Source organism: Pinus tabuliformis, chromosome 2_2 (assembly GCF_031772625.1).
Source record: "Pinus tabuliformis cultivar Carrire ecotype Pingquan chromosome 2_2, CPIR1, whole genome shotgun sequence".
NCBI lineage: Eukaryota > Viridiplantae > Streptophyta > Pinopsida > Pinales > Pinaceae > Pinus > Pinus tabuliformis.
The window spans coordinates 940,854,169-940,859,141 of NC_142300.1; positions in this window are offsets into that span (position 1 = coordinate 940,854,169).

Below are 4,973 nucleotides of genomic sequence, written 5' to 3' on the forward strand. Positions count from 1 at the left end.
TTTGGTTATGTATTAACCACTATTGTCAGTTTCAAAATTGTATGAAAAGTAAAACAATGGCTAGAGAAGTTAGTGACCTGCATTCATAAGAGGTCAATGCCTCTTAGAAACTGGAAACTTGCTATCTGAAGGGGTTTGGGGCCCTCTGGGGTGGAATTAAGTGGGTGCTTAATTTACATCATAATAACAAATAGATTGGTGGTTTTTTCCCTTCAGGTTTCCATGTAAAAATACTTGTGTCAATATGTGTGTGTTGTTGAAATGATGAATTGTGTGCTCATCTGAAGGGTTTGATTTACTACACATTTAAATTTTAGTCTAAATGCTCATACAAATAAATAGCATAAGTTAAAGGAAATATAATAATTGAGGATTAAATTTTAATAACCTCACAATTACTGATTCACCCAAACCACCCCCCCCCCCCACCCACTCCGCGCCTCTCAGTAATTCCTTATTCCAATAGAATGCATCATGAACTCTTGATTGCCATTCATCTTGTCACCCTCGAAATCAAGAAATGAATTGGACTTAGACAATTAGAACTACATGTTTGGTTTCAACAACCTTAACATCCTTTTGAAAATAGAATTGGGTTATCTTTTAGACCAAGTTTGATAGTCTAGGTCCCTAGATCAAAATTACGGGTACATAGACAAATGATTGCTTTGAACTGAAATACCTCTAGAACTCATGAAACATTAACTAACCCTGTAATCCAAATATTATTACGTTGTTTCTCTTCTAGACCCAAATTCAAATACCATTGATACATAACTGACCAATGGAAGTTTTTATCTTGACATGCTGGTGATTTAGGTGTATCCCAACAAATAATCTCCTTCTTCCTTTTAGTCACCATATTTATAATTTGTACTTATATATATGTGACAAATGAATGAGGCATGAATGAAATTCTTAGCTATTAAAACCTCAAACTAAGAGAGAATTTATTAATCTATCACTTCATCATGTACCACCATCATTGGGCCATGCAAAAATGATAACGAGAAGTTAATAAGTTATGGTCAGTATTAATAAGGCCATTTGGTGGATAATTCACATTGTAAAATATCAACACCTTTTCCCCATGGAGACTGGAGTTTCTTAAATGAGCTATCAGTTGGTCTCAAAGGGAGAAAATGACTATTTTTTAGTAGGTATCGAATATAAGTAGGGAAGTCACTTTGACAAAGTTTATGGTATGTTATGTGTAGAGACTTTACATGTACTAAAGGTCATATGTTTGGAACAATGAATGTGTGAGAATATGGATGTCTAGAAGTATGGGTGTATGGAAGGATGAGTTTTCCAAAAGGAGGGGTGTGTGAGTTTCCCCCCGCCACTTAAAAAAGTGAATAAGTATGGAAAAGTGTGGGGGAGTAATGTGTAGAGATTAAAAATGTGTGGAGTGTAGAGACATGGAATATTTTTTCCTTAGAAAATGACTAAGTTTGAAATCTAGAGTAGGGATAAACAATACACAGTGGTGATGATGGCACATGAAAATGGATCAACACATTTTCATCCTTTTTATGTCCTTCATGCAAATTTTGTTCATAGGTATTATTTTGATTCTATGTTATAGTTTTCATCTAATGTGTAAGTATAAAGGATGCATGTGCAAAAGGATAATGTGCAGAAGGATGATTTTGTAGAAGGATGGGCATGTGAGTTGTTTGCCCCACATAGAAAAATGACCAAGTATGGAAGAGTGCATGGGAGTAATGTGCAAAGAGGAAAAATGTGTGCAGTGCAGAGACATGAAATATTTTTGCACACTACCTAGAAAATGACTAAGTGTGAAATCTAGGGTAAGGATAGAGACTACATAGTGATGATGATGGTACAAGAAAATGGATCAACATTTTTTCATTCATTTCATGTCCTCCATGATGCTTTTCTTCATAGGGTTTTGTAGGATATTATTTTGATTCTATGTTATATTTTTCATGTAATGTGTAAGTAGGTATTGTACGTACTTTTTTTACAAGAACTCCTTCATCTTCCTAATTAGGTTCATCTTGTTTAGTAAGAGAAACAACATGCAATGTAATTTATTTTTTCCCGTTCAAAATATTTATAAACCTCTTTTGTTCATTGATATTAAGTACACTGACAAAGTTCATCCAAGGATATTCGTATTTATCCATATGTATGCATGCATGCATGCATGTATGTATGTATCTATGTGTGTGTGACACATGTTTATCCATGGTAATTTTCAAATATATATAATGTTGAACATTCTTACAGTGAACTTGTGTCATTTAAATATTTTTTATTGAAATTCACAATATTTTAACAATGTTGATGTTCTGGAAATTATTCTCAATACCATGGTTTATATAAATAATAACATGTTATTTATTAAAACATCGATAAATCTATAATAAAAAAAAATTGTGGATGAAAACAAATCCTTAGTGCTATCTTTATCCTCCTTCCCTAGAAGTACCTTTTCAAATTCCTTTTCAAAAAGTAGTTTCATCTTCTCATGGTCAATAAAATTCCACCATATGGGTACATCAAATCTAAAATAAACAAGGAGAGAAACTTTCCAAAGCATTCTTCATTAGATTTTTATCTCTTTTATGTATTGTTCTATACTAGTACCATCTTCTTTTCCTATAAACAACATATTTGAAAAGAAGAGTATAATTTTGAACAAAACCACTTCTCTTTCAAGCATCTAATTTATATAGTTGTGGTTAATAGGTGGAAAATGTAAAATGATCGAAACCTCTACGATACTTCCTGTGTTGTCTATTATGACCACAATTATGAAATTTCATGGTCAAAATGTATAAACTAACATTATTTTGACAAAAATATAGGTGCTATATCAAGTGATATATTATCTACAATTTTCATATCCATCATAGGAATAAAATATAAAATAGTTAATTTTAAATAAACTATAACTCCAATTATGAGCTCCAATTTGGAAAATTTAATTTTTTTATAGTAACTTAGATATATAGTTAGTTAATTCAAAATTTGTATAAATTCTAAAAAATGATCTAAATGATTTTATCTTCTTTGTTCCTTCAAAATTTGCAAAAATGAAAAAAAATCTTCGACATACTTTCCAAAGATAAAACTCTTATACCACTCCTGTTAAAACTTAATAGATATAAGAGATAATATAGTCATTAACTTTGGGAATAAACACTCAACTTTAGAAATGTCAAATGCATTCCATCCCTCAACTAGAAAAGTGGCAAGAAAAGGAGAAATGTGGGTGGAGAAACATTCAAATAATCCGCAAACACATGTATCCATTCAACAATAAAATAAGTTCTCCTACTTATACGACATATTCATATACATCAATATACTAAACACCTATCCCCCTCTTAAGCACAAACTTAGAAAAAACATAAACCTTTTTTTTTGGATACCAAATTGCATAAGATTCTTAAAAAATGATATGCACACTAGAAATTTCCAGAACATTAAGCAAAATCTTTTGGTAGAAATCACATACAAGATATTTTTGGCCGACACGTTTCGAACCAACAAGTGTGGTTCATCATGAGGACCAGATGACGATGAACCACACTTGTTGGTTCAACACGTGTCGGCAAATAATTTCTCTCGTGTGATTTCTACCTAAATACTTTGCTTAATTCATTATGGATCAGAGAAGCCTGAATACATGTTTCGAGTGAAAGCACCCTAGGGCTTTGGGTTAGAACCCCAACAAGGCAGAAGCAAACTACAACAAGAAATATTCAAACATCTCGGGCAAGATGCTTATATTATCAAACTACATAAGAGTGACCGTACCCAAATTTCCTTCGCTCAAGTAGGTCCCGCAGGGTTCAAACCCTCTGCAACTCTCGATGTTCTTCAAACCTGAAAATCATTCAATTCGAACATACATAGCAGTATGGAAGTAAAGCATATTCATGAAATTGACTTTATATCATATAAACAAATGATTGATCATACATCAAAACGACATTCATATATGAATTAAAACATAATTTGATGCATAGAAATAGTTAATTTTGGAAACAAGACAACATTTCTTTTATTGCAGTAAGCTATAAATAACATGGAGAGAATTCACCTAAGTATTCCTCTAGCTCCAAGTGGAACCATCCTCTGAATTCGTCCTATCCCAACCTTCAACAATCTTCTTCCATCACCAACACCATGATATCTCAAGCAAAAGGAAGGATATCTATAATCAAGGAAACAAGGGTTTCCTGAAGCTTGGGGAAGTGCATGAGGCACATGGATTTATTAGACTCAATCAGGGATAATCTCAGTATAATAACTCTATTTCTTCTCCTCCTCCCATTAAGGCCTTCCCATAGAGGTCTATTTATACCTCTCCCAATTAGTTTTCTAGTTGGGAAACAGTTGGGCCACGGGCAATAGGAGGTAATCAATAGGTAAAACCCGTGAACTTTGCCCAAAGTTAAGGAAATTTATTTTTTTAATTTTTTTAAGTGTTTTAATACATATACACGAGTTGGGTATTGACTAACCCACATGTACAAACTTTTAGCTCAGGGAAAAGTAGCGTACAGGGAATAAAACACTATTTTTTATATATTTGGACCAAGTGTGGAAGGAGGGGTTTCCCTAGGCCATAAACAAAGAATCATTTATACCAAGAGTGGTAAATGGTGCTATAACAGATGCCCCCTATAATATGAGGTCAGAAGGGGTACATGATGGCCGAAATGTATTAAGCGTATGGAAAGAATCATGCCAAGACTGAGAAGGACTTCACCAGAATTCAGCCTGTCAAGCCATCAAAAGAGATCAGAAAGAAACTGATGTTTGAGGAAGGAATATCCATGCTTAGAGAAAGTAAAGAATGCTCGCATATCAAGTACAAGTAGATCCAATATGTATACTAGTATAAAGGAACTGAAGGTACGTAATGGTTCATCTGATCGTGATAAAAAAAGTACATGTCTGAATATCACATATAAGAAGACAATCAATGATGC